At 44.2% G+C, this 15,518-nt stretch overlaps 1 long non-coding RNA gene across 1 annotated transcript; it reads right to left on the reverse strand.

Moving 5' to 3' along the window:
* Positions 1–1,150: 1,150 nt before the first annotated feature.
* On the reverse strand, positions 1,151–2,354 carry LOC123488882. The gene is made up of 2 exons (XR_006660320.1): positions 2,237–2,354; positions 1,151–2,132 (listed from the first exon to the last, which is right to left on the reverse strand). It is a non-coding gene; the product is annotated as an uncharacterized LOC123488882 (long non-coding RNA).
* Positions 2,355–15,518: the final 13,164 nt, after the last annotated feature.

Genomic DNA, 15,518 nt, shown 5'->3' on the forward strand with positions numbered 1-15,518 from the left:
AAGAAGTGGAGCAGCGGCGTTCAGATTGCTCCACTAATCAGTAGCAGAGCCTCAGGTGATCATTCAGTACCCGAGCGTCTACTTGACTGTGTCTATGCTAACTATGTGGCTAAATCAGTATTCTAATTTGTGCAACTTGTAGAGAGACAGAGACGCTGACATCAGAGTTGCTCCTGATTCAATGTCATGTTCGATTTGTTTGTGATTTGTTTGGAGCGGGACAGATTGTTAGAGGGATATGTGGGCTTCTGACAGTGCTATAGTTGTCTCTAAAGCCATAACCAAAGTGCTGAGGTCATTGGTCTAACCATGAGTTAATGCACACAGGATTGAGATTGAAAGAGGTTAACACTGGTAAGAGGAGCAATAATGTGCTCATCCATAACATGCTGTGCGAATATCCCATAATTACAGAACGCATTAGAGTCCACAGATACATTACCATTGATCATTACAGCGCAATGCTACCTGGTTGAATCACCTGAGCCAACAAATCACTGGCATAATAAAAGCCATTTAGCGTGACTGGCTAGTTTGCATGAGAGTGATTAGTTTAGTTGTGAATTAGCACATCTGTCACCATATGATGCAAATGCTATACATTCATGTACATCCGCATTTACTGTGAACCAATTTAGGGGCTGTGGATGTGGCAAATTCTTTATATTTCTAGCTCCACAGAACCACAATGACAAACTACTGGCCATCAGCAGACCTTGAAAGTGCTTTAAAAGTCATTTTCAGAAAGTAATAGTTAAGAAGTAAGTTTGAGGTAAATACAACCCATTGGGAGGTTTTCTCAGCGGTGACCCGGGTTGGGCTTTAAGAAAAAGTAAATGGGGAAATAGTTTGATTACTTTTTTCAAATGACTTTGGTCACTTAGCAGAGCGATGAGGCATTGCGCTGTGCCCTAACGACTTGCCTCCCCAAGCTACTAAAGGAACAAGCCTGTGGATTTATGGGTGTCGGTGTGTGAGTGTCAGAGTTGCTGTAAAATACATGTTATGGATTAACATTATCCACAGGAAGGGATGGAGAGAGCGGGGGCGGGAGGGATGCAGGGATGGAAGGAGGGGGTCAGAGGAGGGGGATTTGGGAGAAAGACAAATACAGTGTGGAAGAAAAAGTACCACACCAACAGACAATGCAGACACTTCAACATTTCCTTTTAATCATGTTGCTGCCATTTCACCAACTAAGCCCTTCTCTCTTCAGCAATGTAAACTCAGTGACATTCTGTGGATAGACATTGGATGTGAAGCAAACACTGTTTGATACTACTGGGAAACCTTCCCACAAACCTACAGCCACCCAGATTTACTCTGCTGTCTCCCATTCTATTTGTCTGTTTCTAATTCTAAGTGGAACAAAGGTGGTGGGAATCTAACACCAATTAAGAGACAATGAGAACCAGAGGCTTTAAGGAGGCTCACAGGCAGTCAGGAGGATGCATAACCCAAAGCCCTGCTGGGTGAAATAGTGTCATTCCAAGTCCACAAAACGGCCTGTGTCTGGCACATGTTAAGGCGCATTAGTGGTGATTTAGCCATGGTGTCCACGGTGTCCCTGGGGAGGGAAACGGAGCGCTGGGGGCTCCTGGGAAAAGAGAGAGCGAGGAGGAAGGCGGTGGAAGGATGAGTGTAAATCTCCACAGCATTTCGGGGGGAAGAAGCAGCGAAGAAGCAGACAAACATTACGCATTGGCACCATAAATAGTGACTGTAAAAACAGAAGCATCCTCAGGACCTCCAAGAGCTCTCAGCAAATCAACCCAGATTACTGAGGCAACAAGGGCACCATGTGTCCATGTGTATCAACTTGTATCTCTGGTGTGTTTGCCACATGAGGCAACTGAAAGCAAGGTAGGAAATGGCAACAATATGTAGCCCATACTGATATTTCCAACTTTGCAGAGTGGTTGAATGTCCAAAAAGACATGGTGAGCTACCTATTCCCTCTCCAGGATGGGTGTGTTATAAGTCCACTGCCCATCCTCTTATAAAACGAGCACTTTTAAAGGTAAGTGCTGCTGTCTGTTAGAAGGTGATATAGACCTAACTAGGAGCTTGTAAAAGGAGGTTTATGAAGGTGTTGTATTGTCTTCCATTTGGACCTTTCATGAAGTTGACAGCTGCAGAGACAAAAGAAGAGAGAGAGAGAGGGGCAGGAGTCACCACACCATGACTTAAATCCTTAAGGCAATGAATAAAACTTCTGCTGAATTACGTTCCTCACCTTGAGTAGGCAGAGTCGTGAGTGGACGAACTCCAGGAGGTGCATATGTGACCGATTGGCTGATTCCTGGTACTTGGCGGCCAAATGTGGCACGCTTAAGCAGCCCTATTGACAAGTAATTTGGGTGAAAACAAATTGGAGTTTCAGGCTGACATTAATAAAACAAAGTCATGGGAGAAAGGGAAAGGGTGGGGTGATGGAGAGAGAGGATGGGGTGATGGAGAGAGAGGATGGGGTGATGGAGAGAGAGGATGGGGTCGGGGGGAGAGGATGGGTTGTGGGGAGAGAGGATGGGGTGGGATGGGGAGGAGAGGATGGGGTCGGGGGGAGAGAAGATAGGGTGGGGGAGAGAGGATGGGGGTGGGGGGGAGATGGCACACTGAGACTAATTAGATATGACATCCAAAGCCTGCTATCAATTTATACTCCACACACCACACACAGTCTGACCTAGAGGAAGGGCAAGGTAGGAGGAAGAAAGAAATACACCTTGTTGATGTGGAGTGGGAAGAGAGGGGGCCATTTGCACTTGACTTGATAAGTGATTAGAGTCACGAGCCACAACTACAGAACCACTTTCAACCTTTGAAGAAAGTCTTTGAAGAGTTAACGCTAAGGACCATGGCTGTGGAAATTAACATTGACCATCTATAACTGTATGTTTAAAAGAGATACGTATTGTAGATCGAGGATGATTTAAGGAGAATTTTGCTTTTTTTACAACAAAATCTCTATTTTTGATTTAAATAGCATGGAAGGGTCCAGACACTTTTCTTTTGTCATTTTACTTGTTTTTGAAAAACGTACCCAAGCAGCGATTCACTTCCTCATCCTCGTTGTGCAGTACAGGGGCTCTGAAATAACATGAACAAAGGCTCCAAAAACACCCAAATACGTCCTTTTAGAAACGGAAAAGCTCTCAGTATAGTGATGCAGGTCTTTAGATGTTGTACACATGAAATTGTGTCATTCTGAACTTTATCCGCAACGTTTTCATTTTCTTCCATTTTTCCCCACTCCAGATACAAATGAACAACAATTTACAGACGCACACAAACAATGACTACATCTCATCTGCCCAGACCCGCATGCTCACACCCCCATCCCTAGTGCCTGTATTATTGTTTGCCACTTGGCCTGAAATTGTATCAATTAGTTTTTCTCAGTTGCCCATGCTATTTCAATATTTCAATAATAAATCATTAGATTTTTACATTGTGATGGAGGATTGATTGATATCCACGTTTTTAGTATACGTTTTTTCAAGATTAGTTATATTCCATTTTGTTGTGACTCAAGTGATACCTCTCCGTCCATTCTAGCAGCAGGCTACACGGAGAATGCAACAGCTGGATAAGGGAAACTGCTCGAGTCACACAAAACGGAATATAACATTGCGGATAAAGTTCGGAATGACACAATTTCATTTGTACAACATCTAAAGACCTGCATCACTATACTGAGGGCGTTTCCGTTTCTAAAAGGACGTATTTGGGTGTTTTTGGAGCCTTTGTTCATGCTTTTTCAGAGACCCCATACTGCACAACGAGGATGAGGAAGTGAATCGATGGTTGGGGTACGTTTTTCAAAAACAAGTGAAATCACATAAAAAATAGAGATTTGGTTGAAAAAAGCAAACTTCTCCTTTAACAACACCTTGCTGAATGCAATTAAGGCTGGCCATTACATACTGAAGAGGACTGAGTTCTATTGAACCCTGGCTGGTTTTATGAGGCCCCAGCGTCACCAATGCTCTCACATTTCAACAGGACATCACAGGGAAGTGCTTTGGGGGAAAGTAAATGAAGAGGCTTCCTGCGATTGGTCACAGGCAGATATCACTGTGGCAACAGCTTAACAATGAATTTAGACTTTCGGCCATTTACTCTACCTATTAATGGGAAGGCGATGTCCCCAGGGGAACGCAATAAGACCCTCTCATCACTGAAACCCCTCCTCCCTAAACCCCACCTCTCCTCCCTGTAAAGAGGGTAGTAATACAGCAATATACCTCTACCGATTGAGGAATGTGGATGGTATTTCACTGTGCCTGTCTCACTATATGGAGTAATAAACACTAACATTCAGTAGTAAATCCTAACATTCGAATGCCCATTTTCCGCGTACAAACCCGTTTTTTGGAGAAAAGATTAGACCTTGACCTTTTAAAACACGTTCTATATGTTCTGTGAAGTGTATTTCAATGAGGGCTGTTGTTGCCTCCTCTGCTCCTTGATAAGAGGATAAAGATGAAGAATGACCTTGACCAGTACCCCCTCCCCACTCTGTTCTCTCTCTCTGGCTTAATGACAGGGTGATGAAGTGACGACGCAGGAGCTCTTTGTGAGCTTTTTGCCCTGCACAGCCCTGGCTGCAGAACACTGTGTGACTGCAGACTGCTGCGTGATAGTGTCACTGCACACTGCATACCTCCAGCTTGGTAGAGGAGAAGGAGGAGGAGGAAGACGAGGAGGGACGGGGCCGATACGGGAGAGGGACAGATGGCTTCAGAGGAATGGGCGGGGGTACAGTATGCCGTCAATTCATTTGCAGTGGAACCCAAATCCCAACTGGTGCCTCCATAACATTTCAAAGACGATGGAACAGATTGAACCCTGGGCCTGTATGGAAATCATGAAATTAGGGTTTAATTGGGAGTACAAATCCATTGCAGCATAAAGACTGCTTCCTATGTTTTACTGCCACTACATTGTATTTGTCCTGTACGCATCATGGTCAACCCTCACCTTACTTAACTCATTTAATCATATAGGGCTGAGATAGCATAATAGTAATGAGTGATTAACCGAAATGTCAGTTGAATTTTTTTTGGTTATTAAACAACTAATTGACTGATGTCGGTTCAATGACTTCAATTCGATTTAGTTAGGGTTTTTCTGAGCTCAACACACCGTTTCGCTAGAGAGAAATCAAATCGTTCACGAGAGAAATTAAGTCAAGAACTATGTGGGACGCAGGGCTGATTGGAAGTTGTAGTTTTCATTAGGCAAATATTTAACCTAGTTCAGTGCAGAGACACGGTAATTAACTATAATGACCATGAAACAAAGTGTTTTATCTCTGTCCCTAAACATAAATACAGTTGATATACTCTCTGTCCCTAAACATAAATACAGTTGATATACACTGTAGTTGATACACTGTAGTTGATACACTGTAGTTGATACACACTCTAGTGTCAGCATGTAAGTGACAGCGTCTTAGGGACAGAGACACTGACCGGGACAGAGACAGGGACAGAGACACTGACAGGGACACTGACAGGGACAAAGACACTGACAGGGACAGAGACGGACGGGGACAGGGACAGAGACAGGGACAGGGAGGGGGACAGGGACAGAGACAGGAACAGGGAGGGGGACAGGGACAGAGACACTGACAGAGACATTGACAGGGACAGAGACGGACGGGGACGGGGACAGGGAGGGGGACAGGGACAGAGTCAGGGACAGGGAGGGGGACGGGGACAGAGACAGGGACAGGGAGGGGGACAGAGACAGGGATGGGGACAGGGACAGGGAGGGGGACAGAGACAGGGACAGAGAGAGACAGGGAGGGGGACAGGGACAGAGACAGGGACATGGAGGGGAACAGGGACAGAGACAGAGACAGAGACAGGGACAGGGACAGAGACAGGGAGGGGACAGGGACAGAGACAGAGACAGGGAGGGGGACAGGGACAGAGACAGGGACATGGAGGGGGACAGGGACAGAGACAGGAACAGGGAGGGGGACAGAGACAGGGACAGGGAGGGGGACAGAGACAGGGACAGAGAGAGACAGGGAGGGGGACAGGGACAGAGACAGGGACATGGAGGGGGACAGAGACAGGGAGGGGGACAGGGACAGAGACAGAGACAGGGAGGGGGACAGGGACAGAGACAGGGACAGGGAGGGGGACAGGGACAGAGACAGGGACAGGGACAGGGACAGAGACAGGGAGGGGGACAGAGACAGGGACAGGGAGGGGGACAGGGACAGAGACAGAGACAGGGAGGGGGACAGAGACAGAGACAGGGACAGAGACAGGGACAGAGACACGGAGAGGGACAGGGAGGGGGACAGGGACAGAGACAGGGACAGGGAGGGGGACAGGGACAGAGACAGGGACAGGGAGGGGGACAGGGACAGAGACAGGGACAGGGAGGGGGACAGAGACAGAGACAGGGACAGGGACAGGGAGGGGGACAGGGACAGAGACAGGGACAGGGAGGGGGACGAGGACGAGGACAAAGACACTGACAGGGACAGGAGAGGTAACAGTGACCAGAGCTGCTGCGTGTCTCTCTCAAGTCCCTCTGCGGCTGTTTCAGCATCATCACTCTACAGGGCTTAAGCTGCCATCAGCGGCAGCCATTTTACATTCTGCCGCCGTGTCCTAATGAGAGGAGTGGAGCTGACTGTCTGACACTGTCGGACCGCATCAATCCAAACTTTGTCTCTTAATCTTCTGCTGCCAGGCGCACGCTAGCCTGCCTCCCTCCTCCTGCCGACGGTCAGATGGGAGCCCTCGGGGAGGGGGGAGGGATGGTTGACGGGTGGGTACACACACTCACACTTACTCACACTTACATCCACACACTCACACACACTTACTCGATCACACATACACGTAGACACACACAGTGAGAGTTTAAATTCTCACCGTTTGTGTGTGTGTTGTACTCAACATTTTACAGGGTGTCAGTCAGACGCGCTAGCTAGCCCAGGGGGAGTCCATGGACTGGGTCCTGTCTGAGAACCTTTGGACTGCTAGTCTCAGATCACTCATGCCAATTACACACACAGCACACACACATATGTAGCATGCCTGTCATATTACCACCCATGACCTTCTCCATATCTGGGGAATGTGATCAATGACGGAAATGTGGTCACATAGACTCAGTGCTGTCCAGAAGTTGAGTGATGGCTCATTTAAATGTTCAAGCCCAGTGTGAAATATCCCTGTACCTTCCCCCATACTGATTACCTACCTGGGAAAGGTAGCTTATAAATAATGAGAGAGCAGGGTATTGAGAGAATGCATGATTAGCAACTGCCACTGTCATCCTCAAAGAGACTGTGTAGTACTGTAACACTATTAACCTTGCCACGGGTTTGCCTACAGGTGAGTCAGAGGCAGTGAATGTTTCAGTCCCTGTGCTCCGTTGCTGCTGAGCCAAGAGGTGTACAGGGACTGTAACTAACATGACGTGTGAGAAACAAGGCACTGGACCCATGCTACAGTGTGTCTGGTGTGTGTGTGTATGGGGGACGACGACTGCTGCACTCTTCTGCTATGCAGCACACACTGCAGTGTGATGGTGGCGTCGGCTCCCCAGGCCAGTGATGGATGGCAAGGCAGGGCTCAGACAGCTCTCTCTCTCTCTCTATATATATATATATATATATATATATATATATACAGTGGGGAAAAAAAGTATTTAGTCAGCCACCAATTGTGCAAGTTCTCCCACTTAAAAAGATGAGAGAGGCCTGTAATTTTCATCATAGGTACACGTCAACTATGACAGACAAAATGAGAAAAAATTATCCAGAAAATCACATTGTAGGATTTTTAATGAATTTATTGGCATATGATGGTGGAAAATAAGTATTTGGTCAATAACAAAAGTTTCTCAATACTTTGTTATATACACTTTGTTGGCAATGACACAGGTCAAACGTTTTCTGTAAGTCTTCACAAGGTTTTCACACACTGTTTCTGGTATTTTGGCCCATTCCTCCATGCAGATCTCCTCTAGAGCGGTGATGTTTTGAGGCTGTCGCTGGGCAACACGGACTTTCAACTCCCTCCAAAGATTTTCTATGGGGTTGAGATCTGGAGACTGGCTGAGGCCACTCCAGGACCTTGAAATGCTTCTTACGAAGCCACTCCTTGTTGCCCGGGCGGTGTGTTTGGGATCATTGTCATGCTGAAAGACTCAGCCACGTTTCATCTTCAATGCCCTTGCTGATGGAAGGAGGTTTTCACTCAAAATCTCACGATACATGGCCCCATTCATTCTTTCCTTTACACGGATCAGTCGTCCTGGTCCCTTTGCAGAAAAAACAGCCCCAAAGCATGATGTTTCCACCCCCATGCTTCACAGTAGGTATGGTGTTCTTTGGATGCAACTCAGCATTCTTTGTCCTCCAAACATGACGAGTTGAGTTTTTACCCAAAAAGTTATATTTTGGTTTCATCTGACCATATGACATTCTCCCAATCCTCTTCTGGATCATCCAAATGCACTTCAGACGGGCCTGGACATGTACTGGCTTAAGCAGGGGACATGTCTTGCACTGCAGGATTTGAGTCCCTGGCGGCGTAGTGTGTTACTGATGGTAGGCTTTGTTACTTTGGTCCCAGCTCTCTGCAGGTCATTCACTAGGTCCCCCCGTGTGGTTCTGGGATTTTTGCTCACCGTTCTTGTGATCATTTTGACCCCACGGGGTGAGATCTTGCATGGAGCCCCAGATCGAGGGAGATTATCAGTGGTCTTGTATGTCTTCCATTTCCTAATAATTGGTCCCACAGTTGATTTCTTCAAACCAAGCTGCTTACCTATTGCAGATTCAGTCTTCCCAGCCTGGTGCAGGTCTACAATTTTGTTTCTGGTGTCCTTTGACAGCTCTTTGGTCTTGGCCATAGTGGAGTTTGGAGTGTGACTGTTTGAGGTTGTGGACAGGTGTCTTTTATACTGATAACAAGTTCAAACAGGTGCCAGTAATACAGGTAACGAGTGGAGGACAGAGGAGCCTCTTAAAGAAGTTGTTACAGGTCTGTGAGAGCCAGAAATCTTGCTTGTTTGTAGGTGACCAAATACTTATTTTCCACCATAATTTGCAAATAAATTCATAAAAATCCTACAATGTGATTTTCTGGATTTTTTTTCCTCAATTTTTCTGTCATAGTTGACGTGTACCTATGATGAAAATTACAGGCATCTCTCATCTTTTTAAGTGGGAGAACTTGCACAATTGGTGGCTGACTAAATACTTTTTTTCCCCACTGTATATATATATATATATATATATATATAGAGAGAGAGAGAGAGAGAGAGAGAGAGAGAGAGAGAAAAAATAGCCTTATCGCCCAGATCAAAATCACACACCTCCACCCCCTCTTACCAGCTCCCACCTCCTCCTCCCCTCCTCTCATCTAAAATCTAGTATCAGTTTTTTTGGTGAGGGAGAGGACCGCACTAACTGTAAGGAGCCAATCGATTGGTCAAATGTCTAAACCAAAACCACAGAAGTTTGTAGTCAGCAACAGGGGGTTACTGTGTTTTATTATGCACTATTAAGCTTATGGCTTAAGAGTGAGAGCTAAGGGAATAGGGGTTTAAGATAAATCTTTATTCTAAAGAAAATATTGATGCAATCAGACAGTAACTAAGACTCCCATAGAAATCATCTTGACTAGGCATTACGTTGATAAATGGGCTCGCCAAGATAAACCGATTTAAAAACGTTTTTTAAACATTAAAAACACACATTGGGGTAAATCTGGGACATGAGACAATTATATGGAAATAATACAGGTTTGCCAGCTTCTGCGGATTGATAACTGACTGTTTACACACTGTCCCAAGGATCTAGACAAGTACACTCCTGACACTGTAGCGAGAGTCAACACCAGCCAGCCAGCCCCGTCCATGGTGTTTGCTCACTCACTGTGATCCTCAGCGAGAAACCCTTGTGATTCCTGGGTAAATACGGCAGATTGAGAGCCTGGTCCGGGCTGAGGCTGGGCCAACATGCTGTCAACATGGAGCTATGCAAACACGCAACAAGACAGAGAGTAGGGCTCCGCGTGTCAGGTCTACAGTATGATTGCATGTCTGCATCCTGACTGGGACCTTGCCTAGTGCTACCCCACCTAAACACTGAACTCTAGGTGACTGATACCTAACCAGACAGATCACCCTCTACTAGGACACCCCTGAGTGGACACTGTCAGTGTTGTACTGTAGGGGCGGAGAAAGGGTAAGAGGTGTGTATGGACTGGAGAAACTCATGTCATGTCACAGCCGATTTCATGCCATTGAGAGTGTGTTAACCAGACAGGTGGCAAGACTTCCCCCGATTAGACAGCAGTGAGATAGGAGACAGCAGACAGGAGTCACCTGCTCTAGCCACCTGTGTCCTGACTCCTGAATGGGTGTAATGGTACATAAAGATATCATCATGTGGTCTGTCTGTCACTCAGACAGAACACATTTTCTACTTAAAATGTTCCCAAATATCAGATATTTCTCTATATGCAGTATTCCGGGCATGGATTAAACATCAATTTGAAACTCTCTACAGCCCAGCATGAGATAAGCTGTATTCCATCTACAGTCCGTTACGATGCTGCTTTTGAGGAAGCAGTGCAGACCGAATGAATACTGAGTATTAGGACAGTAGGCTGATAAAGGTGATTGATGATGAACAGCTGAAGGGTAAGGCAGATCACACAGACTCCTTAACATCCTTAAAACTTAAGCAATATAGACTTAAGTAAATGGTATTTGTGTTCCACTGTGAGTCCTGTAATGGTCATAAATCAACCATTGACACGTTTTCCAGACAGTGGCTCCTCTAGAATATTCAACCAGTGCTGGCTTCCTACCTATCAATGGAGAAAGAAAAAGGGAGAGCAATTTAAAAACAATTGAAGACAGGTAGCTGGAGAGGAGGGGTCATTTAGTTGGAGCCTATTATCTCTACTATCGATGTCTGTCTCTTCCCTTCCCAACGCTAGCCAATAAGACACTGAGAGCTTTTCACCACGCAGTGCTTGGCCACTGTCCCTAAAACACTTCTTCCAGTGTGACTTTAATCTCTCCCACAGACTTCCATTAAAACCACAGACTACTAAGGAGGCTCACATTGACACATACTGCATGTCATGAAAAATGTATCACTCTAGTAATTAATATCCACTTTAGGAATTAAACTGTCTGTATTAAAAACTGAACTATCATAGGTTCTAATGCCCTGATAACCTATGGCCAGAATAACAAGAGTGTAGCATTTAGAGAATAAGGGACCTTCTAGCCTTCAGCACCCTCTTGTTAGACTAGTTTTCCTTTTATTACTTTACAGTATTTAACAAATTACAATCCAACTGTGCAACAACTGTTACTACTGCTTTCTCTTTAATGACTTCCTCTGCTATGTCGGTTTGGGCACCTCTCCCTAATACAATCCCTAGAATAAGCCTCTCTAGCCTGGCATTGCCAGGTTGATCACATCCTCTTTTCCCCCAGGGTGTGGAGGAGAGAGAAATAAGGAGAGGGGAGGGAGGACAGAAGGTGTCCACTGATAAAGAGCAGGTGGTACCCTCCTTTGTGACTCAGGGCTGCAGCAGTTCCAGTAGCAGAGAGCCCTGCCTCATGCTTCCCTGTGCTACGTACCTGGCACCCAGAATCATGCCCTGCCTCATGCTTCCCTGTGCTACCTACCTGGCACCCAGAATCATGCCCTGCCTCATGCTTCCCTGTGCTACCTACCTGGCACCCAGAATCATGCCCTGCCTCATGCTTCCCTGTGCTACCTACCTGGCACCCAGAATCATGCCCTGCCTCATGCTTCCCTGTGCTACCTACCTGGCACCCAGAATCATGCCCTGCCTCATGCTTCCCTGTGCTACCTACCTGGCACCCAGAATCATGCCCTGCCTCATGCTTCCCTGTGCTACCTACCTGGCACCCAGAATCATCCCCTGCCTCATGCTTCCCTGTGCTACCTACCTGGCACCCAGAATCATGCCCTGCCTGCTGCTCTCTATCAAAGCTGGTTAAGACAGCAGATACATGATCAATGGGCTGCTCTCCCACATCAAAACCACCATGATCAAAGACTACAGCACAAAATTAATTTCAGTGATGAAGATTGTGATGTGGATGAACACACAGTGGAATCAGTGAACAGCAAAGGGTACTGTATGGTCAGCTCAGTGGAATAGACATTGTCAATCAGCATGGATCAGGGGATCAGTTTGAGCCAGCCAGTTGAAGAATCACTAATGCAGATCACATAATGAGTAGTGGCAAATACAGACAACTCTTCTGTAGGCCTACTGTGTCTGTGGATGAGTCATTATATTGTTAACTGAGCCAGCCAAGGTATTGGGAATGGTCTACTTTCTAACTAACCACGTGTCACTGGCCCTGTGCTGGGGGAGTACTGATGAGGCCAACCAGGTCAGTGAAAAATCCTAATTTGATCCAATTAAAGCAGTGCAGTCAAATTCAGTAACACCCCATACCCTCTTCCTTCCCCTCTTCCCCTCTCCATCCAAACATGGTCTAAATCATGAAGAAATTAAATAAACTGTGAATAAATTAACCCAAGCAAAGTTTTAATTTCCAATTACAGCTCTACCCCCAAACACACACCCACATACAGTGCCTTCAGAAAGTATTCACAGCCCTTGACTTTTTCCATATTTTGTTGCGTTACAAAGTGGGATTAAAATTGATTTAATTGTATTTATTTTCAACGATCTACACAAAATACTCTGTAATGTCAAAGCGGAAGAAAAATTCTAACATTTGTAAAACATTAATGAAAAATAAAACACTAATATATCTTCATTAGATAAGAATTCAACTCACTGAGTCAATACGTTAGTCACCTTTGGCAGCGAATACAGCTGTGAGTCTTTCTGGGTAAGTCTCTAAGAGCTTTCCACACCTGGATTGTACAACATTTGCCCATTATTCTTTCCAAAATGTCAAATTGGTTGTTAATCATTGCTAGACAACCATTTTCCGGTTTGGCCATAGATTGTCAAGCAGACTTAAGTCAAAACTGTAACTCGGCCACTCAGAAACATTCACTGTCTTCTTGGTAAGCAACTCCAGTGTAGATTTGGCCTTGTGTTTTAGGTTATTGTCCTGCTGAAAGGTGAATTCATCTCCCAGTGTCTGGTGGAAAGCAGGTTTTACTCTTTACAAGCATACATAACATGATGCAGCCACCACTATGCTTGAAAATATGGAGAGTGGTACTCAGTAATGTGTTGTATTGGATTTACCCCAAACATAACACTTTGTATTCAGGACAAAAACGTAATTTCTTTGCAGTATTACTTTAGTGCCTTGTTTTGCATGTTCTGGAATATTTTTATTCTGTACATGCTTCCTTCTTTTCACTCTGTCAATAAGGTTAGTATTGTGGAGATACTACAATGTTGTTGATCCATCCTCAGTTTTCTCCTATCACAGCCATTAAACTGTTACCATTGGCCTCATGGTGAAATCCCTGAGCGTTTTTTTCCCCTCTCCGGCAACGAGTTAAGAAGGACATCTGTATCTTTGTAGTGACAGGGTGTATTGATACACCATCCAAAGTATAATTAATAACTTCACTATGCTCAAAGGTATAATCAATGTCTGCTATCTACCAATAGGTGCCCTTCTTTGCAAGGCATTGGAAAACCTCCATGGTCTTTGTGGTTGAATCTGTGTTTGAAATTCACTGCTCGACTGAGGGACCTTACAGACAATTGTGTGTGGGGTACAGAGATGAGGTTGTCATTCAAAAAATAATATTAAACACTATTTTTGCTACTTATTATGTGACTTTTTAAGCAACATTTTTCTCCTGAACTTATTTAGGCTTGCCATAACAAAGGGGTTGAATACTGACTCAAGACATTTCAGCTTTTCATTTATTAATTCATTTGTAAAAATGTCAATAAACATAATTCCATTCTTACATTATGGGGTATTGTGTGCTGGCCAGTGACAAAAAATCTAAATTTAAATTTAGGCTGTAACACAACAAAATGTGGAAAAAGTCAAGGGGCGCGAATACTTTCTGAAGGCACTGTACATAAAAGGCCAGAGGGTGAATTAAATTACGCTGTCGCAGCCCTGTCAAGATTGAAATTCAGCAGGAAGGTTTATTATGACCATAAAAAGAGGGATCTGTTATGTCACTGACAAAAAACTATTGAGGATCTTCACGTGAGACAGGGAGTGAAAAAAACCATTAAGTGATGCCAGGAGCCTGGAGAGCACACACACCGTCCAATGACGCAGTCTTCCCAAACGCCACATAAAGCCACATGACAGGAAATAGATGACAGCGATAAAAATGACAACAGTTACAGCAAAAACACTTTTAACCAGTGATTCATGCATTCTAAACAGTGATCTGAATATGAAAAAGTAAACGGATTAACTTCTTAATAGCATTGTAAGGGATAGTTTGACAGTTGAATTTTGTCAAAACCAGGCCTTTCAAATTGGAAATGTTTCAAACCCTCATCATCAAAGGGTTTCTAACGGAACATTATTGGTCTTTTGAAACAGGAAGTGAAATGTAAGTACAAATTAATGTTTATTGAGAACAGAACTTCACCATCAAAGAGCTCATTTCAAAGATATGTTATTTAATTAAGGTTCAAAAGGTCCAGACAAACAAAACGCTTTTATTTCCTTTGTGAAACAGAAACATAGGAATCGTACAACTGAAAACATTTAGACTGAGCATTGATTTAATTCACATACAGGCAAAATCATTGAAAACCATTATGAAAACCATTGTTAAAAAATAGCAATTGTTGAACTTGTGCAACACAGTGAATTAAAGGTACTAAATGTAACAACTCAACAATGAACTGTCTCTTGTCAAATTGACTTGTCCGTTGTTGAATTGACAATAAGAGATTTGCTAGCCTCAGTCAATTAGACATAGTGCTGAGCGATTAACCGAAATGTCGGTTATCTTTCAGTTTTTAAACAACTTATTAACCAACCTTTGTTCAATTATTTTAATTTCATTTCGTTCAGTTTTTTTCTGTGAGCTCAATGTGCATTTTCTTACTGCAATTTCTCTAGAGATAAATCAGATCAAGCCCAAACTGTGCGATGTAGTAAGGAGTTGTAGTCTCCAACAGGCTAATATTCTACATAGTTAATTACCACGTTTTCTGCGCTAAACTACAATGACCATAATTCATTGTGCGCCTACTTGTCCGGAGACTGAGAGAATAAATTAAAATGTGCGATGAGAGGGATAGCGAGCAGTTGCTTCGCGAGGCACCTCTACCTGAAAATACATAATCTAAGTGATTGATAGTTGGTATTCAGCAGTCATAAAAGTATGCCTTATTTACTTTGAAGAACTACTAAAATAGTGATTTTGTCAGACAGCATAAGCAGCAGCTCTATATAGATGATATGACTTGGAATGAAACAAAGTAATCAAATAAAACTAATGTAATATACATGACTGAAATGTTATTAAAGTAAAGGAATGTGAATAAATGGTTGTA

This window comes from Coregonus clupeaformis, unplaced genomic scaffold, assembly GCF_020615455.1.
Source record: "Coregonus clupeaformis isolate EN_2021a unplaced genomic scaffold, ASM2061545v1 scaf2539, whole genome shotgun sequence".
Lineage (NCBI taxonomy): Eukaryota > Metazoa > Chordata > Actinopteri > Salmoniformes > Salmonidae > Coregonus > Coregonus clupeaformis.